Source organism: Arachis hypogaea, chromosome 10 (genome assembly GCF_003086295.3).
Source record: "Arachis hypogaea cultivar Tifrunner chromosome 10, arahy.Tifrunner.gnm2.J5K5, whole genome shotgun sequence".
Lineage (NCBI taxonomy): Eukaryota > Viridiplantae > Streptophyta > Magnoliopsida > Fabales > Fabaceae > Arachis > Arachis hypogaea.
Genome location: NC_092045.1, coordinates 48,413,228 through 48,438,026, shown reverse-complemented (window position 1 = coordinate 48,438,026; position 24,799 = coordinate 48,413,228). Strand labels below are relative to the sequence as shown.

The 24,799-nt window shown below is 39.8% G+C and overlaps 2 non-coding genes across 2 annotated transcripts; one reads left to right on the top strand and one right to left on the bottom strand.

Annotated features, from left to right (window-relative positions):
- Positions 1-332: 332 nt before the first annotated feature.
- LOC112718850 (small nucleolar RNA R71) lies at positions 333-436 on the top strand. The gene has a single exon (XR_003161177.1). It is a non-coding gene; the product is annotated as a small nucleolar RNA R71 (small nucleolar RNA).
- Positions 437-23,084: 22,648 nt separating this feature from the next.
- Positions 23,085-23,192, bottom strand: LOC112718845 (small nucleolar RNA R71). Its single transcript, XR_003161173.1, has one exon. It is a non-coding gene; the product is annotated as a small nucleolar RNA R71 (small nucleolar RNA).
- Between the last annotated feature and the right edge of the window lie 1,607 nt (positions 23,193-24,799).

Genomic DNA, 24,799 nt, shown 5'->3' with positions numbered 1-24,799 from the left:
GGTTCTCAAGATCATAAGCTTCTTCTTCAGAAGATGCCTCTTTAGTACTGTTGGATGCATTTTGCCATCCATTCAACATTTTGTTCTGAGCCAATATGGCATTCAGAGCATCAATTTCAAGAACTCCCTTCCTTTGAGGCATCCCATTATTCACGGAATTCCTCTCAGAAGTGTACATGAACTGGTTATTTGCAACCATGTCAATAAGTTCTTGAGCCTTTGCAAGCGTTTTCTTTAGGTGAATGGATCCACCTACAGAATGGTCCAGTGACATCTTAGAGAACTCAAATAGACCATAATAGAATATATCTATCATGGTCCATTCTGAAAACATGTCAGAAAGACATCTTTTGGTCATCTGCTTGTATCTTTCCCAAGCTTCATAGAGGGATTCACCATCTTTTTGTTTGAAGGTCTGAACATCCACTCTAAGCTTGCGCAGCTTTTGAGGAGGAAAGAAATTAGCCAAGAAGGCCGTGACCAGCTTATCCCAGGAGTCCAGGCTATCTTTAGGTTGAGAGTCCAACCATGTTCTAGCTTTGTCTCTTACAGCAATAGGGAAAAGCATGAGCCTGTAGACTTCAGGATCTACTCCATTCGTCTTTACAGTCTCACAGAATTGCAAGAACTCAGTTAAAAACTGATAGGGATCTTCTGACGGAAGTCCATGAAACTTGCAGTTTTGTTGCATTAGAGCAACTAGTTGAGGTTTCAGCTCAAAATTGTTTGCCCCAATGGTAGGAATTGAGATGCTTCTTCCATCAAACTTGGAAGTAGGTGTAGTATAATCACCAAGCATCCTCCTTGCATTATTGTTGTTAGGTTCGGCTGCCATCTCCTTCTCTTGTTCGAAAATTTCAGTAAGGTTGTCTTTGGCTTGTTCGAAAATTTTAGTAAGGTTGATTCTTTTGCGTTTGTCATCACGCCCAACAATCGCAAGTTTGAAGCTCGTCACAGTCATTCAATCCTGGAATCCTACTCGGAAGTCCACAGACAAGGTTTAGACTTTCGGGATTCTCATGAATGCCGCCATCAATCTAGCTTATACCACGAAGATTCTGATTAAGGAATCCAAGAGATATGCGCCCGGTCTAAGGTAGAACGGAAGTGGTTGTCAGTCACGCATTTATAGGTGAGAATGATGATGAGTGTCACGGATTATCACATTCATCATGTTGAAGTGCAACGAATATCTTAGAATAAGAACAAGCGGAATTGAATAGAAAATAGTAGTAATTGCATTGAAACTTGAGGTACAGCAGAGCTCCACACCCTTAATCTATGGTGTGTAGAAACTTCAGCGTTAAAAATACATAGGTGATGAAGGTCCAGGCATGGCCGAATGGCCAGCCCCCAAACGTGATCAAAAGATCAAAAAAATACAATCAAAGACACTTAATACAATAGTAAAAAGTCCTATTTATACTAGACTAGCTACTAGGGTTTACAGAAGTAAGTAGTTGATGCAGAAATCCACTTCCGGGGCCCACTTGGTGTGTGCTTGGGCTGAGCTTGAGTTTTACACGTGCAGAGGCTTCTTTTGGAGTTGAACACCAAGATGTAACGTGTTTCTGGCATTCAACTCTAGTTCGTGACGTGTTTCTGGCCTTTGACTCCAGAATGCAGCATGGAACTAGTGTTGAGCGCCAGTTTACATCATCTAATCTCGAATAAAGTATAAACTATTATATATTGCTGGAAAGCTCTCGATGTCTACTTTCCAACATCGTTGAGAGCGCGCCATTTGGAGTTCTGTACCTCCAGAAAATCCATTTCGAGTGCAGGGAGGTCAGATTCCAAAACATCAGCAGTCCTTTGTCAGCCTCCTTATTAGAGTTTTGCTCAGGTCCCTTAATTTCAGCGAAAAATTGCCTGAAATCACAGAAAAACACACAAACTCATAGTAAAGTCCAGAAATGTGAATTGGTGCACGAAATTGTGATCAATACTTTTCACAAATCAAATAATCCCTGGTAATGAATCCAAAACCTTGGTGTTCAATACCATGGCATAAACACAACTTCGCACAACTAACCAGCAAGTGTACTGGGTCGTCCAAGTAATAAACCTTACGCGAGTAAGGGTCGATCCCACAGAGATTGTTGGTATGAAGCAAGCTATGGTCACCTTGTAAATCTTAGTCAGGCAAACTCAAATGAGTATGGTGATAAACGCATAAAACATAAAGATAAAGATAGAGATACTTATGTAATTCATTGGTAGGAATTTCAGATAAGCGTATGAAGATGCCTTCCCTTCCGTCTCTCTGCTTTCCTACTATCTTCATCCAATCCTTCTTACTCCTTTCCATGGCAAGCTTAAGCAAGGGTTTCACCGTTGTCAGTGGCTACCTCCCATCCTCTCAGTGGAAATGTTCAACGCACCCTGTCATGGCACGGCTATCCATCTGTCGGTTCTCGATCAGGCCGGAATAGAATCCAGTGATTCTTTTGCGTCTGTCACTAACGCCCCGCCCTCAGGAGTTTAAAGCACGTCACAGTCATTCAATCATTGAATCTTACTCAGAATACCACAGACAAGGTTAGACCTTCCGGATTTTCTTGAATGCCGCCATCAGTTCTAGCCTATACCACGAAGACTCTGATCTCACGAAATGGCTGGCTCGTTTGTCAGGTGAGCACTCGGTTGTCAGGCGATCAACCATGCATCGTGTATCAGGAATCCAAGAGATATTCACCCAATCGAAGGTAGAACGGAGGTGGTTGTCAGTCACACGTTCATAGGTGAGAATGATGATGAGTGTCACGGATCATCACATTCATCAAGTTGAAGAGCAAGTGATATCTTAGAACAAGAACAAGCGGAATTGAATAGAAGAACAATAGTAATTGCATTAATACTCGAGGTACAGCAGAGCTCCACACCTTAATCTATGGTGTGTAGAAACTCCACCGTTGAAAATACATAAGAACAAGGTCTAGGCATGGCCGAATGGCCAGCCTCCCAATGATCTAAGAACTAGATGTCCAAAGATGATCAAAAGATCTAAAATGATCCCAAGATCCAAAGATCCAAAGATCCAAAGATGAAAATACAATAGTAAAAGGTCCTAGTTATAGAGAACTAGTAGCCTAGGGTGTACAGAGATGAGTAAATGACATAAAAATCCACTTCCGGGCCCACTTGGTGTGTGCTTGGGCTGAGCATTGAAGCATTTTTGTGTAGAGACTCCTCTTGGAGTTAAACGCCAGCTTTGGTGCCAGTTTGGGCGTTTAACTCCCATTCTTGTGCCAGTTCCGGCGTTTAACGCTGGAATTCCTGAGGGTGACTTTGAACGCCGGTTTGGGCCATCAAATCTTGGGCAAAGTATGGACTATCATATATTGCTGGAAAGCCCAGGATGTCTACTTTCCAACGCCGTTGAGAGCGCGCCAGAAAATCCACTTCGAGTGCAGGGAGGTCAGAATCCAACAGCATCTGCAGTCCTTTTTGGTCTTTGAATTAGATTTTTGCTCAGGTCCCTCAATTTCAGCCAGAAAATACCTGAAATCACAGAAAAACACACAAACTCATAGTAAAGTCCAGAAAAGTGAATTTTAACTAAAAATTAATAAAAATATACTAAAAACTAACTAGATCATACTAAAAACATACTAAAAACAATGCCAAAAAGCGTACAAATTATCCGCTCATCATGAATTTAGCATAAAAACTAATGAAAACATCCCTAATGTGGGGGTTCAACACCAAACTTAGAGTTTGGTTGTGGCCTCCCAACACCAAACTTAGAGTTTGACTGTGGGTGCTCTGTTTGGCTCTGTTTTGAGAGAAGCTCTTCATGCTTCCTCGCCATGGTGACAGAGGGATATCCTTGAGCCTCAAACACAAAGGATTCTTCATTCACTTGAATGATCAATTCTCCTCTATCAACATCAATCACAGCCCTTGCTGTGGCTAGGAAGGGTCTGCCAGGGATGATGGATTCATCCATGCACTTCCCAGTCTCTAGGACTATGAAATCAGCAGGGATGTAATGGTCTTCAACTTTTACCAGAACATCCTCTACAAGTCCATAGGCTTGTTTTCTTGAATTGTCTGCCATCTCTAGTGAGATTTTTGCAGCTTGCACCTCAGAGATCCCTAACTTCTCCATTACAGAGAGAGGCATGAAGTTTACACTTGACCCTAAGTCACACAAGGCCTTCTTGAAGGTCATAGTGCCTATGGTACAAGGTATTGAAAACTTCCCAGGATCCTGTCTCTTTTGAGGCAATTTCTGCCTAGACAAGTCATCCAGTTCTTTGGTGAGCAAAGGGGGTTCATCCTCCCAAGTCTCATTTCCAAACAACTTGTTATTTAGCTTCATGATTGCTCCAAGGTATTTAGCAACTTGCTCTTCAGTGACATGCTCATCCTCTTCAGAGGAAGAATACTCATCAAAGCTCATGAATGGCAGAAGTAAGTCCAATGGAATCTCTATGGTCTTATTTTGAGCCTCAGATTCCCATGGTTCCTCATTGGGGAACTCATTGGAGGCCAGTGGACGTCCATTGAGGTCTTCCTCAGTGGCGTTCACTGCCTCTCCTTCCTCCCAAAATTCGGCCATGTTGATGGCCTTGCACTCTCCTTTTGGATTTTCTTCTGTATTGCTTGGGAGAGTACTAGGAGGGAGTTCAGTAATTCTCTTGCTCAGCTGACCCACTTGTGCCTCCAAGTTTCTAATGGAGGACCTTGTTTCAGTCATGAAACTTTGAGTGGTTTTGATTAGATCAGAGACCATGGTTGCTAAGTCAGAGGTATTCTGCTTAGAACTCTCTGTCTGTTGCTGAGAAGATGATGGAAAAGGCTTGCTATTGCTAAACCCGTTTCTTCCACCATTATTATTGTTGAAACCTTGTTGAGGTCTCTGTTGATCCTTCCATGAGAGATTTGGATGATTTCTCCATGAAGGATTATAGGTGTTCCCATAGGGTTCTCCCATGTAATTCACCTCTTCCATTGAAGGGTTCTCAGGATCATAAGCTTCTTCCTCAGATGAAGCCTCCTTAGTACTGCTTGGTGCATTTTGCATTCCAGACAGACTTTGAGAAATCATATTGACTTGTTGAGTCAATATTTTGTTCTGAGCCAATATGGCATTCAGAGTGTCAATCTTAAGAACTCCTTTCTTCTGACTAGTCCTATTGTTCACAGGATTTCTTTCAGAAGTGTACATGAATTGATTATTTGCAACCATTTCAATCAGCTCTTGAGCTTCTGTAGGCGTCTTCTTCAGATGAAGAGATCCTCCAGCAGAGCTATCCAAGGACATCTTGGACAGTTCAGAAAGACCATCATAGAAAATACCTATGATGCTCCATTCAGAAAGCATGTCAGAGGGACACTTTCTGATTAATTGTTTGTATCTTTCCCAAGCTTCATAGAGGGATTCTCCTTCCTTCCTTCTATCTGAAGGTTTGGACTTCCACTCTAAGCTTACTCAATTTTTGAGGTGGAAAGAACTTTGCCAAGAAGGCATTGACTAGCTTTTCCCAAGAGTCCAGGCTTTCTTTAGGTTGAGGGTCTAACCATGTCCTAGCTCTGTCTCTTACAGCAAAAGGGAATAGCATAAGTCTGTAGACCTCAGGGTCAACCCCATTAGTCTTGACAGTGTCACAGATTTGCAAGAATTCAGCTAAGAACTGATGAGGATCTTCCAATGGAAGTCCATGGAACTTGCAATTCTGTTGCATTAGAGAAACTAATTGAGGCTTAAGCTCAAAGTTGTTTGCTCCAATGGCAGGGATAGAGATGCTTCTCCCATAAAAGTCGGGAGTAGGTGCAGTAAAGTCACCCAGCACCTTCCTTGCATTGTTGGCATTGTTGTTGTTTTCGGCTGCCATAGGTTCTTCTTCTTTGAAGATTTCTGTTAGGTCCTCTACAGAGAGTTGTGCTTTGGCTTCTCTTAGCTTTCTCTTCAAGGTCCTTTCAGGTTCAGGATCAGCCTCAACAAGAATGCTTTTGTCTTTGCTCCTGCTCATAAGAAAGAGAAGGGAACAAGAAAATGTGGAATCCTCTATGTCACAGTATAGAGATTCCTTTAGGTGTCAGAGGAAAAGAAAAGTAGAAGACAGAAGTAGAAAATTCGAACTTATCAAAGAAGATGGAGTTCGAATTTTGCATTAAGGAATAGTGTTAGTCCATAAATGGAAGGATGTGAGAAGAAGGGAAGCAATTTTTGAAAATTAGGTAAAAGATTTTGAAAACATTTTTGAAAAAACACTAATTGATTTTCGAAAATGAAAGTGGAAAAGAAATCAAGTGATTTTTGAAAAAGATTTTGAAATTAGAAATAAAAAAGAATTGATTGAAAACTATTTTGAAAAAGATGTGGTTAAGAAGATATGATTAGTTTTAAAAAGATGTGACTGAGAAAATATGATTTGAAAAACATTTTAAAAAGATTTGATTTTGAAAATTAAAAACTTGGCTAACAAGAAAAGATATGATTCAAACATTAAACCTTTCTCAATAGAAAAGGTAACATACTTGAAATGTTGAATCAAATCATTAATTGATAGCAAGTATCTTTGAAAATAGAAAGAAATTGATTTTGAAAACATATGATTGAAAAGATATGATTTGAAAAAGATTTGATTTTGAAAAAGTTTGAAAACTGAAAAAAAAATCTGCATTAAAAACAAAATCTTCCCTCTTGTGCCATCCTGGCGTTAAACGCCCAGAATGGTGCACATTCTGGCGTTTAACGCCCAAAACTATACCCTTTTGGGCGTTAAACGCCCAACCAGGTACCCTGGCTAGCGTTTAAACGCCAGTCTGTCCTTCTTCACTGGGCGTTTTGAACGCCCAGCTTTTTCTGTGTAATTCCTCTGCTGTATGTTCTGAATCTTTAATTCTCTGTATTATTGACTTGAGAAGACACAAATTAAAAATATTTTTGGATTTTTAATAATAAGGAATAATCAAAATGCAACTAAAATCAAATAACAATGCATGCAAGACACCAAACTTAGCAGTTTGTATACTACTGACACTAATGAGAATGCATATGAGACATATAAACACTCAAGTTAAGAGAATTCAAAGGTCAGAGCAATGAAATCATTAAGAACAACTTGAAGATCCCTAAGACACATGAATGCATGCAATTGACACCAAACTTAAAATGAGACACTAGACTCAAACATGCAATATTTTTTTGTTTTTATAATTTTGTAAAAAATTTTTTGGATTTTCGAAAATTAAGTGGAAAAAGGTATCAAAATTCTTAATGAGAATTTCAGGAATCATGCAATGTTTAGTCTAAGACTCCGGTCCAGGAATTAGACATGGCTTCACAGCCAGCCAAGTTTTCAAGGAAAGCTTCGGTCCAAAACACTAGACATGGCCAATGGCCAGCCAAGCCTTAGCAGATTACTGCTCCAACAGCAAGATTGATAAAAATCAACAAGCTCTTGTGATGATAAGTTGAAACCTCGGTCCAATGAAATTAGACATGGCTTCATAGCCAGCCAGACTTCAACAAATCATCATGAAACTCTAGAATTCATCTTCAAGAATTTCGAAAAAAAAAATACCTAATCTAAGCAACAAGATGAACCGTCAGTTGTCCAAACTCAACAATCCTCGGCAACGGCGCCAAAAACTTGGTGCACAAAATTGTGATAAATACTTTTCACAAATCAAATAATCCCCGGTAATGAATCCAAAAACTTGGTGTTCAATACCATGGCATAAACACAACTTCGCACAACTAACCAGCAAGTGTACTGGGTCGTCCAAGTAATAAACCTTACGCGAGTAAGGGTCGATCCCACAGAGATTGTTGGTATGAAGCAAGCTATGGTCACCTTGTAAATCTTAGTCAGGCAAACTCAAATGGGTATGGTGATAAACGCATAAAACATAAAGATAAAGATAGAGATACTTATGTAATTCATTGGTAGGAATTTCAGATAAGCGTATGAAGATGCCTTCCCTTCCATCTCTCTGCTTTCCTACTATCTTCATCCAATCCTTCTTACTCCTTTCCATGGCAAGCTTAAGCAAGGGTTTCACCGTTGTCAGTGGCTACCTCCCATCCTCTCAGTGGAAATGTTCAACGCACCCTGTCACGGCACGGCTATCCATCTGTCGGTTCTCGATCAGGCCGGAATAAAATCCAGTGATTCTTTTGCGTCTGTCACTAACGCCCTGCCCTCAGGAGTTTGAAGCACGTCACAGTCATTCAATCATTGAATCCTACTCAGAATACCACAGACAAGGTTAGACCTTCCGGATTCTCTTGAATGCCGCCATCAGTTCTAGCCTATACCACGAAGACTCTGATCTCACGGAATGGCTGGCTCGTTTGTCAGGCGAGCACTCGGTTGTCAGGCGATCAACCATGCATCGTGTATCAGGAATCCAAGAGATATTCACCCAATCGAAGGTAGAACGGAGGTGGTTGTCAGTCACACGTTCATAGGTGAGAATGATGATGAGTGGCACGGATCATCACATTCATCAAGTTGAAGAACAAGTGATATCTTAGAACAAGAACAAGCGGAATTGAATAGAAGAACAATAGTAATTGCATTAATACTCGAGGTACAGCAGAGCTCCACACCTTAATCTATGGTGTGTAGAAACTCCACCGTTGAAAATACATAAGAACAAGGTTTAGGCATGGCCGAATGGCCAGCCTCCCAATGATCTAAGAACTAGATGTCCAAAGATGATCAAAAGATCTAAAATGATCCCAAGATCCAAAGATCCAAAGATCCAAAGATGAAAATACAATAGTAAAAGGTCCTACTTATAGAGAACTAGTAGCCTAGGGTGTACAGAGATGAGTAAATGACATAAAAATCCACTTCCGGGCCCACTTGGTGTGTGCTTGGGCTGAGCATTGAAGCATTTTCGTGTAGAGACTCCTCTTGGAGTTAAACGCTAGCTTTGGTGCCAGTTTGGGCGTTTAACTCCCATTCTTGTGCCAGTTCCGGCGTTTAACGCTGGAATTCCTGAGGGTGACTTTGAACGCCGGTTTGGGCCATCAAATCTTGGGCAAAGTATGGACTATCATATATTGCTGGAAAGCCCAGGATGTCTACTTTCCAACGCCATTGAGAGCGCGCCAGAAAATCCACTTCGAGTGCAGGGAGGTCAGAATCCAACAGCATCTGCAGTCCTTTTTGGTCTCTGAATCAGATTTTTGCTCAGGTCCCTCAATTTCAGCCAGAAAATACCTGAAATCACAGAAAAACACACAAACTCATAGTAAAGTCCAGAAAAGTGAATTTTAACTAAAAACTAATAAAAATATACTAAAAACTAACTAGATCATACTAAAAACATACTAAAAACAATGCCAAAAAGTGTACAAATTATCCGCTCATCATGAATTTAGCATAAAAACTAATGAAAACATCCCTAAAAGTAGCTAGATTACACTAAAAACTATCTAAAAATAATGCCAAAAAGCGTATAAATTATCCGCTCATCATCGTCCTTCTACCTGTAGGCTTCGGCTGCCTTAGGTTTTGGGGTGCGTTCCTCTGTTTGGGCCCTTTATTTGGCTTTCATGGTAGTTTGGCTGAGCTCTTTGAGAAGAGGTCGGATTGTCCTAACTTGAAGAGGTCGGTCGCTTTGTTGGTAGAACATCCCGGGTCGGACAGCTCGACCCAGGGTATGAACAGTGCCTCTGCTCGAGCTCGGTCTTCCTTCTGAGGTCGAGTCTTTTAGTTTTAAGATTTCAATCCTTCTCGGGTGAAGCCGAACTCGAGCATTTCGTCGATTTTACCTTTGTAGGGTTCCTTTTTTTGAATGCAGAATGTTTTGCTTCCTTTGAAAACCCGCGCTTTTGGATTAGCATCCTGGCCTTTGGAACGTCCGAGGGTTTATAATGCCCCATTAATTAGTTTTTGATGCTCCGTTTCTCTTGGATTTTATTTTGAATTTTACTTTCAAGAAACGTTTTTCTCCTCTTTTGCTTTTGCTCTTACTTCCCTTTTTCTCCTCTCCTTCTGTTTTCACTTACGTTTCTTGGTGTTTCTTTTTGCGACGTTTGTTTGGCGATCGTAAGTGCTTTTGACGGCAATTTTTGGCTTCCTCGTCTTCAACCTTCTTCCGCATTCTTCTCCTTTTTCAGGTTGGTATTGCTTCTTCTTTCGCTGCCTATCTTGTTGCTTTGTATTTGATTTTGAAGCTTTGATTTTGACTGAGTGTATATTGGAAAGCTTGCATCTTTATCGCGCTTGGTTTGTCACTGTGATGCTTGCTTTTTGCCTTTTGACCTTACGTATGCTTCTGAGTGTATTTTCCTTGTTTGGCTCTTTAGGGCTTCGTATGCTACTACTAATTTCTGAACTGTTGTTTTTGAGGAGGTTGCTCCTTTTGTTGGTTTTTATTATGTTGATTGCTTTTCTTTGATGTAGATTGTTTCTCGTTAGAACTTTTTCTTTTGGCAGCTCGTTTGATCTTCTTCGCGTTTGTTTTTCTTTTCTTTTTTTTCTTTTGGAAAGGGTTTCTCTTTGTTCTTATTGCGAGTTTCTGTGGAGACATTAGTCTTATAGATTTTCCTGAATCTTTATTCCCTGATTGCCTCCAAAAGATGCCCCTGGACTTTCTTTGGTGTGGGTCCTAGGGTTTCTTCTAGTTGTTTATGCCGTGTTTTTGGCTGACTTTCTAATGGTGTGGGCCTGGAGGTATGGGCAGAGTCGTCTGGATGTTAGTATGAGAGCGTAAGCAATCTTTTCTATTTTCTGGTAGTTCAGCTCGGATCCTTGTAACGCTTTACTGATGAAGTATATGGGCTGCTGCCCGCTGTCGTCTTCTCGGACTAGTGCTGAGGCTACTGCCCGATTTCCTACCGCGACGTACAACATGAGTGGTTCTCCTTCCCGTGGCCGAGTTAGTATAGGTGGCTGTCCCAAGAATCTTTTGAAGTCTTGAAAGGCTTACTCGCATTCCGCTGTCCATTCAAACTCCTTTCCATTCCTTAGATTGCCGTAGAAGGGGAGAGATCTTATTACTGATCCGTCTAGGAATCTGGACAAGGCTGCCAACCTCCCGTTGAGTTGTTGTACCTTTTTGACATGAGTCGGACTTTTCATGTCGAGTATGGCCCTGCATTTATCTGTGTTTACCTCGATTCCTCTCTGTGTGATCATAAAACCCAAGAATTTACCAGCTTCTACTGCGAAGGTGCATTTTGTGGGATTGAGTCGCATGCCATGTTGTCTTATAGTGTCGAATACTTGGGTTAGGTCGGATAATAACATCTCTTCGTTTTGTGTCTTTACTAGTATGTCGTCCTTGATTTTTTCGATGTGACCCAAAAAAACCTTGTTCATTAATCTTTGATAAGTGGCTCCTGCATTTTTAAGACCGAAGGGCATGACAATGTAGCAGTAATTTGCTTTTCGGGTTAAGAATGAGGTTTTTTCTTGGTCGGGTTGGTATATCGGGATTTGGTTATATCCCAAGTATGCGTCCATAAAGGAGAGGTATTTATATCTAGAGGAGGCATCTACCAGTGCGTCGATGCTTGGGAGTGGATAGGGATCTTTTGGGCAGGCTTTGTTGAGATCGGTATAGTCGGTGCACATTCGCCACTTCTCGTTTGACTTTTTTACCAATACGACGTTAGCAAGCCATAGTTGGTATTTGACTTCTCTTATGAAACCTGCCTCCAGTAGAACTTGTACCTGTTCTTCTACAACTTGAGAGTGCTCTGGTCCTAGCTTTCTATGCCTCTGTTGTACCAGCCGAGATCCTAGGTAGACTGCTAGCTTGTGGCACATTAGTTTAGGATCTAAGCCTGGCATGTCTGCGGCCTTCCACACAAAGAGGTCGACGTTGTCTCATAGAAACTGTATGAGTGATTCTTTTATGTCTCCTTTCAGGAGTGTGCCGATATTGGTCGTTTGGTCCGGGGTATCCCCGATCTGGATTGTCTCTATTTCACCTCCAGGTTGTGGGCGGAGCTCTTCCTGCCTCTGAACTCCACCGAGCTCAATTGTGTGGAATTCTTCTCCTCTGCCTCTGAGGCTTAGACTTTCGTTGTAACAGCGGTGCACCATATTCTGATCTGCTTTTATTGTAGCTATCCCTCCTGTAGTTGGGAACTTCATGCATAGTTGTGGGGTCGAGACTATTGCATCGAGCTGATTTAACGTTGTCTGACCTATTAGGGCATTGTAAGCTAAACTTACGTCGACTACGATGTAATCTATTTTAAGTGTTCTTGACTGACTTCCTTTTCCGAAAGTTGTATGGAGCGAGATGTAGCCCATCGGTTGAACCGGGGTATCTCCTAGTCTGAACAGGCTGTCCGGATATGCTCTAAGTTTTTTTTTTCTTCCAAGCCGAGTTTGTCGAAGGCCATTTTGAATAAGATATCGGCGGAGCACCCCTGGTCTATCAACATGCAGTGGAGATTTGCGTTTCCCAGTATAATAGTGATGACCATGGGACCGTCATGTTCTGATGTGATGCCGGATGCGTCTTCCTTGGTGAAAGTAATTACCGGGATGTCAGGTGCTTCCTCTTTTCCTGCGACGTGATATATGTCTTTGAAATGTCTTTTGCGAGATGATCTGGAGATTCTTCCCCCGGCAAATCCACCGTGTATCATGTGGACATGTCTTTCGGGTGTACGTGATGATCGCGCGGTTTGTCTGACATCTTCTGCTCTTCTTCTTTTTCTTTGTTCATCGGCATGGGTGGCCAGATATTGATCTAGCTTTCCTTTTCTTACGAGCTTTTCTATGACATTTTTTAAGTCGAAACACTCATTGGTGGAGTGCCGCGGATCCGATGGTATTCACAATATCCGGCCCGGTTTCATCTTCCTTTTTTGCCTTTGAGTGGCCGAGCTGGTGGTATTTTTTCCGTGTTGCAAACCTCTCTGTATACATCCACAAGAGACACCCGAAGAAGGGTGTAATTGTGGTATTTTTTGATTTTTTCTCTGTGTCGATCTTCCTTCTTTCAGGAATCTTTGTCTTTATCCCAGGGGGTGAATCCGGCCTTCGAGGTCTCTCCTAATCGGGAGTTTTCCTCCATGTTGATGTACTTTTCCGCTCGTTCCTACACCTCGTTCAGAGATGTGGGGTATTTCTTTGATATAGATTGACTAAAGGGCCCTTCTCGTAAGCCGTTAATGAGGCCCATAATAGTGGCTTCTGTTGGTAGGTTTTGTATGTCCAGGCATGTCTTGTTGAATCTTTCCATGTAGTTGCAAATGGTCTCTCATTCTACCTGCCTGATTCCTAATAGACTTGGGGCGTGTTTTATTTTGTCTTTTTGGATGGAGAATCTGGCCAGGAATTTCTTGGCCATGTCGTAGAAACTTGAGATGGACCTTGGAGGGAGGTTGTCGAACCATCTAATTGCTGTTTTTGTCAGAGCAGTTGGAAAGGCTTTGGAACAAACTGCATCTGAGGCGTCGGTGAGGTACATTCTGCTTCTGAAATTGCTGAGATGATGGCCGGGATCTGTAGTGCCATCGTATAAGGTCATGTCTGGGAGTTTAAAGTCCTTTGGGATTTTCGTCTTCATGATCTCCTTGGTGAATGGGTCTTGCTCCTTGCGGGAGATATCTTCGGGGGAGGGGGGATCGGCTGGTTTTAGTCTTGACGTCGGCTTCAAGTTGTAAGAGTTTGTTCTCCAGTTCCCGGCATCGCCTTATTTCCCTTTGTAGTTCTTTCTCGGCCTCTCGTTGACGTAGGGCCTCTTCTTCAAGTTGTTTTAACCGGTCTTGAAGTACATCCATGGCTCCCTTGTTTGGGGAGTTCTTCTTGTTGTTAATTTGGGAAGTATCTTTTGGTGTGGTGTCCGCTTGTGCAGCGTTCTTTCTTCTAGATCTGAAGTGTGGTCGTTGTCATGGTCATCCGCCATGCTGATGGGATGACATCCAGGTCCCCGGTAACGACGCCAATGTTCCATGGGTTACCTGAAACTGTAGGTCGATCACGAATGAGATCTTCGGTGCTGGTCAGAGCTATTGTGTCTGACTTCTTGGACTTGGTGGTGGTGCTGATCCTTCGTCCCCGGAGGGTGGGGGTTACCTGCAAGGGACTCTGATGCTTAAGTTAGCAAGGGTATTAAGCAGGTATTGAGTAGTATCAGAGTATGAGTTATACCTTGTGTGCTCCAGTATATTTATAATAGTGAGGAGTGACCTTCTTAGATAAGATAAGTTAGTTATCTTATCTTATCTTTTATCTTTGAGTGAGGTAATCTTATCTTCACGAGAACCGCACTTCTACCTGTAGGCTTTGGCTACCTTAGGTTTTGGGGTGCGTTACTCTGTTTGGGCCCTTTATTGGGCTTTCCTGGTAGTTTGGCCGAGCTCTTTGAGAAGAGGTCAGATTGTCCTGACCTGAAGAGGTCGGTCGCTTTGTCGGTAGAACATCCCGGGTCGGATAGCTCGACCAAGGGTATGAACAGAATCTGAAAGCTCCCTGAGTATGACATCTTCCTTGGTAGTTCATTCTGAATTAGTGCATTGTACTTCTCAGTAACTACCTCTATTTCATCTCCTTTTAAAGCATTCTTTTTAGGGGGTAAGCTCTTTACAACCTCAGTAACAAGAGTATTGATTTGCAGTGTCTTAGAGACTTCCAAGAATTATGAGTGGTTCTTATCCTTTTGGGGTTTCAGAGGATGTGGTATTTTAGGCTCCTGTGCCCCCATGGGACATGTAGCAATGGGCTTCCTTCGTAAGCCGTTTCTTCATTTAGTTGCTCAACAGTGTGTACCACCTTAGGCTCAACACTCTTCTCTTGGATTCACATCTGTGTCTCTAGGAAGAGTGTTAGGAGGTCTCAGAATTTTATGAGGGTATGGCAACTTGGATCTATACTCTGGGGCTTTTGGCAGTGCAAGATGAGTATCCAGGGTGACTGGAAAGGGATTGTCAGGATGTCTAGGGAGGAGGTCCTCTGAATTAGCGTTTGTGTCCCCTCCCCTTTTTGGGTGTTCAATGCCACTGCTGGTCCTTTCCTGGCATTGAACGCCAAGATTACCCTCTCATGGGGGTTGGATGCCAGTGTTATCCCTCTCTGGGCGTTCAACGCTCCTCATGGTACCCTGGATTGCTGCTTGCTCATCTTCTGTTGTTTCCTCCTGAGGAAAGTTACTACTCATATCACAAGGAGTATCTGGAGGAGCATTGTGAACCTCAGCAACTTGACTCTACATGCTACTCGATTGTTGGGTGTGAGTATACATTTGTTCCAACATAAGTTCGTACTCAGCAATCATTGTAGCTATAGTCTCTACTCCTTGAGCTTCTATCTAAACTAGAGTCTCCTCAGATGAGTGTATGTACCGGTAAACTGCAACCCTCTCTCTGAGCTCCTGTGCCTCCTCAGGCATCTTCTCCATGTACAAGAACCACCTGCGAAGTGATCTAGTGACCTTTTGGCCACCTCACAGAGACCTTCGTAGAAGATGACTATCTTGGCCTAATCTGAGAACATATCAACGGAGCAATTTCTTGTCAACCGCTTGTACCTCTCCCAAGCATCAAAGAGGGACTCGCTCTCTCTCTGCTTGAAAGTCTGTACGTCTATCATTAACTTGATCAATCTCCCTGAGGGAGAGAATCTGTTCAGGAATTTGTTAACAAGCTTATCCCAAGTGTTCAAACAATCTCTGGATCCAGCATGCCACCAATCCAGTTCTTGACGCCTCAAAGCAAATGGAAAGACTCTTAGCTTGGAGACTTTAGGATCTACTCCACTGGTCTCTATAGTGCCACAAAACTATAGGAATTCGGAGATAAATTTCTTGGGGTCTTCCTATGGACTTCCATGAAACTAGTAATTTTGCTGCATTTGCCTGATCAGGTCTATGCTGACCCTAAATTCATAGAAGCCAGGAGAGCCTACAGTTCTCCTAGTTTGTGTTTTCCCCTTAGGATCCATAGTGGCTTTGGTGTTCCTGTATACCCAAATAAGAGACAAAGAAAAATTAGGGGAGCCTCTATATCAAAGTCTATAGAACTCCTAGTGAGATATCATAAAGAAACAAGAATGCACGAATCAAAAGAGAGGACTTTTAAATTTATTTTTTTGTTTTTTATTTTTTTTTAAATTTGAAAATAAATAAAAAATATAAAAGAAATAATTAAAAATTTCAAAAATTAAAATGAAAAAGGTAATTAAAGATTTTGAATTTCAAAAATTGGAAAGAAAAAGTCAAGAGAGAGAGAAAAAAGATAAGATAAATTTTCAAAAATTAAAAAATTTTAAAATTCAAATTTTAAAAGAAAGCAAAACTAATAAGATACTAAAACATAAAATTTTAAATTTGAAATAAGATAAGATAACAAAATTTTTGAAAATCAAATTTTGAAAAAGATAAGATAAAGATTTAAAACAGGAAAACAAGATTACTAATCAAGACACCAGACTCTTAAAATTAAAATAAGATAAAACATATAGCTAACTAACAAGATTTGAAAATAAAATAATAGATTTGATTTTGAAAATTTTTGAAAATTAAAAAGAAAGAGTCAATCAAAGATTTTAAAATTGAAATTTGGAAATAAAAAGTCAAACAAGATAAGGTAAGATTTTAAAAATTTAAGACAAAAGGTTTGATTTTTTTGAAAAGTTTTGAAATTAAAACGAGAAAGAAGGAAAAAGATTTTGAAATTCAAATTTTACAGAAAAAAGAACAAACCAAATACTAAACTTTTAAATTTTGAAATTAAAAAGAAGGATAAGATAACAAAATTTTAAAATCAAAGAAAAAGATAAGATAGAGATTAAAGAGAAAAATATAAACAAGAAAATTAAATTAAATGAAAAGATGCCAATGGCACACCAAACTTAAAAATTTTGAATTTAAACAACAATAATTTTGAAAAATTAAAATGAAAAATACTAAAAGATACCAAACTTAAAAATTTTGAAATCAAAGACACAAAATTTTTGAAAGTTACAAGGAAAAATACTAAAGGACACCAAACTTAAAGATTTTGAAATCAAACAAGGAAAAATACCAAGAAAAGTTTAAACACCAAGAAAGAAAAGTAAGAACAATTTTCAAAGACTCAAGAAAAGAACAAAAGCCAAAGGGACATCAAACTTAATAATTGACACGACTCAACCAAAAGAAAAAGATAACTCAAGATAAAAAGTTTTGAAAAAGAAATTTTCGTAAAGACATAAAAAATTTTGAAAAATTTTAACAAGAAACATAAACAAAAGAAAAACAATAAAAAGTATCTGATGTAAGGAGCAAGATAACCGGTAGTTTATCAATCTCGAACAATCCCCGACAATGGCGCCAAAAACTTGTAGCGCGAAATTAGAACTCGCACAACTGAACCGGCAAGTTCATCGGGTCGTCCAAGTATTACCTCAGGTGAGTGAGGGTCGATCCCACGAGGATTGTTGTTCTGAGCAAGCAGTGGTTATCCTGCAGATCTTAGTCAGGCAAATAGAAAATTAGTTGGTTGTTGTTGAATGCGCATAAAATAAATATGAAAGCAATAAAAAAATAGCAGGAAAACAATAGTGAGAAATCAGTTAAGGCTTCGGAGATGCCTTATCTTTCTGAATTAACTTTTATTACTGTCTATTCTAATAATGAATGATTCATTCCATGACAAACTATAAGTGATTAATGCCATGCCAATGGTCATTAATATCCTCTGATCCACATCAAACGCCATGCGAATGGTCATTCAATTTGAACGAGGGTGAAGCTCTAGCAATTCAATCTCTGGTGATCCTACTCAAAATGCCACAGACAAGGTCAAATCTTCCGGATCAGAGAATGAACATTTATGATTCTAGTTTATACCACAAAGGTCCTAATCGTCCCAGAACTCGGCTGAACAGATGTTTCCATGTTCCAAACAAGATTGTGGATTAGCCGTCTAAGAGATGTCACCTCAAGCTTGTAGTTCAATACTATCCCTTCCGAGACTCGCAATAACTCATTTAGAACAAGGGGTCATACTTTCGTTCCACCCCGGATTCATAAAGATGAAGAACGAGAATGCATATTAGAATGGAATCAAACATATATTAAAAATAGAAATAGTAATATTATTAATCCATGAGAATCAGCAGAGCTCCTAACCTTAACCTAGGAGGTTTAGTGACTCATGCTTTACAAAGAATGAGAGAAATAATATATGTGCTTCTCCCTTCCTGGGAGGCATAGTTCTCAAAAGGAAGGAAGTCCCTTATTTATAATAAAAACTAGACCTAAAAGATATTAGTAATAATTAAAAACTACAAAAATGAGATAAACTAAGCTAAAGGTGTGAAAATCCACTTTTGGGCCCACTTGGTGAGTGTTTGGGTTGAGCTTGGCGTCCAACTTGAAGGAGTGTGCATTGAATGCCTACTAGGATATAAATATGTTGCTTCTTTGCTCCCCTTATAGTGCTGAACACCAGTTTGGGCATTCAACTTGGGAGGTTGCTCCCTTTAGGGCGTTGAATGCCAAAAAGTGGGTAGTTTGGGCATTTAGCGCCCAGTTCGGGCAGTCCAATTCAAAGAAAAGTATAAACCATTATATATTGCAGAAAAGTGCTGGAAGTTGGCTTTCCAGCTTCGTTAAGAATGCGTCATTTAGACCTCTATAGCTCCAAAAATGCTCGTTTGAATGCACAGAGGTCAGATCCTAACAGCATTATTTTATGCTTTTCTTTGCCTCTAAATCAGACTTTGCAAAAACTTGCCAAAATCACCCAAAATTTACCTAAAATCATAAGAAAAATACAAAAGCTCAAAGTAGCATCCAAAAAGTGAATTTTCTATTAAAGCCTACTAAGACATAATAAAATTTAACAAAATATACTAAAAACACTAAGATAATGGCATAAAAAGTGTATAAAATATCCGCTCATTAGAAAATAGAATTCATTGCTCTTTGGTAAGTTTCTTCAGCATTCTTTAGTCCAAATGTCATGATTAACCATTCATAGGTACCAATGTCTCCAGGGCATTGGAAAGCTGTTTTCGACACATCTTCCAAGGATACGAATATTTGATTATATTCTGAGTATCTATCCATGAAGCTCAGAATTTTGCTTCCTGCTGCAAATTTGATCAGCATCTCTGCAATTGGCATGTGATACTCATCCTTTGGTGTCACTTTATTCAAATCCCTGAAATCATCAATACATACCCTCAACTTTCCATTTCTCTTAACGACAAGTATAATATTAAAAATTCATTTGACATACCTAGCTGTTTGAATGAAACCAGCTCTCAAACGTATCGACCTCCTCCTTGATTTTAACCATGATTTCAAGTGCAAAGTGTCTAGGAGCTTGCTTTATAGGTCGAGCATTATTAATAAGGGAAAGATTATGTTCGACCAAAGATCGGTCCAACCTAGGCATTTCCTCGTATAGCCAAGTAAAACAATCCTGATGTTTCTTCAGCACCTCTATTAACGTTTCCTTAAGAAAGGATCCAAGTATTTGCTAACATATGTAACTCGACCTTTCGCACCAATATTGACTTCCTCAAGAGGGTCTTGTACTTTGACTTCTTAATTTTGCAAGTATTATGAAAAAAATTAGACTTCTCAAATCTTAAGAGGTCGAGATCATACATACAATCTAGTGCACATTCTCTTGTGTACTCCTTCTTCTCAGCCATATAGGCTAAGAGTCGAGCCTAATGGCATGATATATCCATCAAGTGGATTCTGTGGCCAAGCTTTTCTTGGCCTTAGGGACCAACTTGCTCATATCAATATCTAGTGGCCGTACACTAGTATGATATTCCTTAAAGCTGACATTCATCTGTTCGACATAACAAGGGCTGTCATCAGCTTTAATTTCTTGGAACCTTCTATCCTCGTGCTAGAGCACCAACCTTTGATGTAGGGCCGAAGGAATTGCCCTTACTCTGTGGAACCAATCTCTTACCAATAGCATATTAAAAGTTATCTTAGTAGGTACCACTATAAATATCATAGGTCGTTCGGTATTTCCTACTTTAACCCTGACTGGGATAATTTCCAGGGCGGTTTTTGACTTACCATTGAATCCAATAACAACCAAATTTGTCTTAATCAAATCTTCGACTGTTTTCTAAAATAGTGGGAGCATGCTCTCAGGTAGCAAGTTATTTTCTGCTACTCTATCAACAATATGTGATTGATCACCAATCTTTCCACCTTGGCTTTGATATGTAAAGGCCGAAGATAACCCTTGGTTATCTCATTAGGCCTTTCAAATAATCCTTCTTTATTCAAACCATTTTTGACAAATCTGCACTCGTCTCCTAGGATGACATCATTACAATTTCTTTCGAGACAATTCCAAAGGTTTTTAGAATCACCCTGAAAGTCGAAAAAGAGTACCGATACTATGGCCACATAACCAAAACCAGTATTACCAAACAAGACATCCAAGTCATCTTCAAATCCAGAGTTTAAAGTCTCTTGATGAGCGGATAATTTATACACTTTTTGGCATTGTTTTTGTATGCTTTTAGTATGTTTTAGTTAGTTTTTATTATATTTTTATTAGTTTTTATTTAAAATTCATTTCTGGACTTTACTACAAGTTTGTGTGTTTTTCTGTGATTTCAGGTATTTTCTGGCTGAAATTGAGGGACCTGAGCAAAAATCTGATTCAGAGGCTGAAAAGGGCTACAAATGCTATTAGATTCTGACCTCCCTGCACTCTAAGTAGATTTTTTGGAGATACAGAAGCCCAATTGGCACGCTCTCAATTGCGTTGGAAAGTAGACATCTAGGGCTTTCCAGTAATATATAATAGTTCATACTTTGCTCGGGATTTGATGGCCCAAACAGGCGTTCCAAGTCAGCTTCAGAATTCCCGGCGTTAAACGCCGGAACTGGCATAAAAGTGGGAGTTAAACGCCCAAACTGGCACAAAAGCTGGCATTTAACTTCAAGAAAAGTCTGTACACATGGAAGCTTCAATGCTCAGCCCAAGCAAACACCAAGTGGGCCCGGAAGTGGATTTTTACGTCATTTACTCATTTCTGTAAATCCTAGGCTACTAGTTCTCTATAAATAGGACCTTTTGCTATTGTATTTGAGACAATCTTTTAATCTTCGGATCATCTTTTGATCATGTTTTTATGATTGAACCCTCTTTGGGAGGCTGGCCATTCGGCAATGCCTAGACCTTGTTCTTATGTATTTTCAACGGTAGAGTTTCTACACACCATAGATTAAGGTGTGGAGCTCTGCTGTACCTCGAATATTAATGCAATTACTATTGTTCTTCTATTCAATTCAGCTTATTCTTGTTCTAAGATATCACTTGTTCCTCAACTTGATGAATGTGATGATCCGTGACACTCATCATCATTCTCACCTATGAGCGTGTGCCTAACAACCACCTCCGTTCTACCTTAGATTGAGTGGATATCTCTTGGATTCCTTAATCAGAATCTTCGTGGTATAAGCTAGAATCCATTGACGGCTATTCTTGAGAATCCGGAAGGTCTAAACCTTGTCTGTGGTATTCTGAGTAGGATTCAGGGATTGAATGACTGTGACGAGCTTCAAACTCGCGATTGTGGGGCGTTAGTGACAGACGCAAAAGAATCAATGGATTCTATTCCGACATGATCGAGAACCGACAGATGAATAGCTGTGCTGTGACAGGGCGCGTTGAACATTTTCACTGAGAGGACGGGACTGTAGCCATTGACAACGGTGATGCCCAACATACAGGTTGCCATGAAAAGGAGTAAGAAGGATTGGATGAAGACAGTAGGAAAGCAGAGAGACGGAAAGGAAAAAGCATCTCCATACGCTTATCTGAAATTCTCACCAATGAATTACATAAGTATCTCTATCTTTATATTATGTTTTATTCATCTTTTAATTATCAATCCTCCATAACCATTTGAATCCGCCTGACTGAGATTTACAAGATGACCATAGCTTGCTTCATACCAACAATCTCCGTGGGATCGACCCTTACTCGCGTAAGGTTTATTACTTGGACGACCCAGTGCACTTGCTGGTAAGTTGTGCGAAGTTGTGATAAAGAATTGAGATTGCAATTGAGCGTACCATGTTGATGGCGCTATTGATGATCAACATTTCAAGTATGTTGCCTTTTCTGTTAAGAAAGGTTTAATGTTCGAATCATATCCTTTAAATTTCTTGCTAGCCAAGTCATTAATTTTAAAAATCAATTTTTTTTAATTGTTTCTCAATCATATCTTTTCAATCATATCTTTTTAAAACCATAACTCTTCAATCATATCTTCTTAATCACATCTTTTTCCAAATAATTTTCAATCTTTTTTATTTCTAATTTCAAAATCTTTTTCAAAAATCACTTTATTTCTTTCCCAACTATAATTTTCGAAAATCATTCTTCAAATTTTCAAATTTCTTCAAAATCTTTTAATTTATTTTCGAAAATTCTTCCTCTCTTCTCACATCCTTCTATTTAAGGACTAACACTCCTCCATTATCAACAATTCGAACTCTATCTCTCTTGATAAGTTTGAATTCTTCTTCTTCTACCTCCTCCTTCTATTCTTCTTTTCCTCTGACATCTCAAGGAATCTCTATACTATGACATAGAGGATTCAATATTTTCTTGTTCTCTTCTCTTTCATATAAGCAGGAGCAAAGACAAAAGCATTCTTGTTGAGGCTGACCCTGAACCTGAAAGGACCTTGAAGCGAAAGCTAAGAGAAGCTAAAGCACTACTCTCTGTAGAGGACCTAACAGAAATCTTCAAACAAGAAGAAGACATGGCAGCTGAAAACAACAACAATGCCAACAATGCAAGGAAGGTGCTGGGTGACTTTACTGCACCTACTCCCGACTTCTATGGGAGAAGCATCTCTATCCCTGCCATTGGAGCAAACAACTTTGAGCTTAAGCCTCAATTAGTTTCTCTAATGCAACAGAATTGCAAGTTCCATGGACTTCCATTGGAAGATCCTCATCAGTTTTTAGCTGAATTCTTGCAAATCTGTGACACTGTCAAGACCAATGGGGTTGACCCTGAGGTCTACAGACTTATGCTATTCCCTTTTGCTGTAAGAGACAGAGCTAGGATATGGTTAGACTCACAACCTAAAGAAAGCCTGAACTCTTGGAAAAAGCTAGTCAATGCCTTCTTGGCAAAGTTCTTTCCACCTCAAAAATTGAGTAAGCTTAGAGTGGAAGTCGAAACCTTCAGACAAAAGGAAGGTGAATCCCTCTATGAAGCTTGGGAAAGATACAAACAATTGATCAGAAAGTGTCCTTCTGACATGCTTTCTGAATGGAGCATCATAGGTATCTTCTATGATGGTCTGTCTGAACTGTCCAAGATGTCATTGGACAGCTCTGCTGGAGGATCTCTTCATCTGAAGAAGACGCCTGCAGAAGCTCAAGAACTCATTGAAATGGTTGCAAATAACCAATTCATGTACACTTCTGAAAGGAATCCTGTGAACAATGAGACGAATCAGAAGAAAGGAGTTCTTGAGAATGATACTCTGAATGCCATATTGGCTCAGAATAAAATATTGACTCAGCAAGTCAATATGATTTCTCAAAGTCTATCTGGAATGCAAGATGCACCAGGCAGTACTAAGGATGCTTCATCTGAAGAAGAAGCTTATGATCCTAAGAACCCATCAATGGAAGAGGTGAATTACATGGGAGAACCCTATGGAAACACGTATAATCCTTCATAGAGAAATCATCCAAATCTCTCATGGAAGGATCAACAGAGACCTCAACAAGGTTTCAACAACAATAATGGTGGAAGAAACAGGTTTAACAATGGCAAGCCTTTTCCATCATCTTCTCAGCAACAGACAGAGAATTCTAAGCAGAGCCACTCTGACTTAGCAACCATGGTCTCTGATCTAATCAAAACCACTCAAAGTTTCATGACTGAAACAAGGTCCTCCATTAGAAACTTGGAGGCACATGTGGGTCAGCTGAGTAAGAAAGTTACTGAATTCCCTCCGGATGTGTGGAAAACGATCCAACACAAAACTCACCGGCAAGTGTACCGGGTCGCATCAAGTAATAATAACTCACATGAGTGAGGTCGATCCCACAGGGATTGAAGGATTGAGCAATTTTAGTTTAGTGGGTGATTTAGTCAAGCGAATCACGTTTTGGTTGAGTGGGTTGTATTTAACAGAAGATAAATTGCTTGAAATGTAAAGGGAGAGGGGAAATTGTAGTAAATTAAAGAACAGGAAAGTAAAATAAACTGAATCTTAAAGAACAAGAAATTAAATGACTGAAACTTAAAGTGCAAGAAATGTAAATTGCAGTAGCTTAAATGGCAAGAAATATAAATTGCTTGAATGTAAAAGGGAATTGAGGACTGGGATTGCAGAATCTAAACAAAGAGAAAGTAAATTGCAACAATCAATAAAAGTAGAAGATGAATTGGTATAAACTGAAATTCAACAGAAAATGAAATTAAAGTGCAGCAGGTTCACAGAAGAATCCAAGTAAATTGTGATCTCAGGACTCAAGAGCTTAGGTAGCAGAGCCTAAAACTCAATTTCCTTCCCAGATCCGAGTTATCAAAGCAATTGACAGAAAATTGAAGAAGAAGCAGTAGAGGAACAAAAAATGAAATTCAATTGTGCATAAAAGGATTTAAAGAGATTTTAGATGTGAATTGAGACAGAATTTCCTCAATTTCACGCTCCCAAAACTCAGAAAGAGAAGAGTGGAATTGCCCGAGTAAACACGAGGAAGGAGATCAATCAATTCTCCCTTAATCCTCTGAACTCTCGGTCAAGTCTCTCAAGATCAATTACAAGAAATTCAAAGCTCAAAGAAAGTGCCAAATTTAAAAGCTAAGCCAAAGGTAAGTCAAAAAGGTCCTAATTACATCAAACTAGCTCCTATT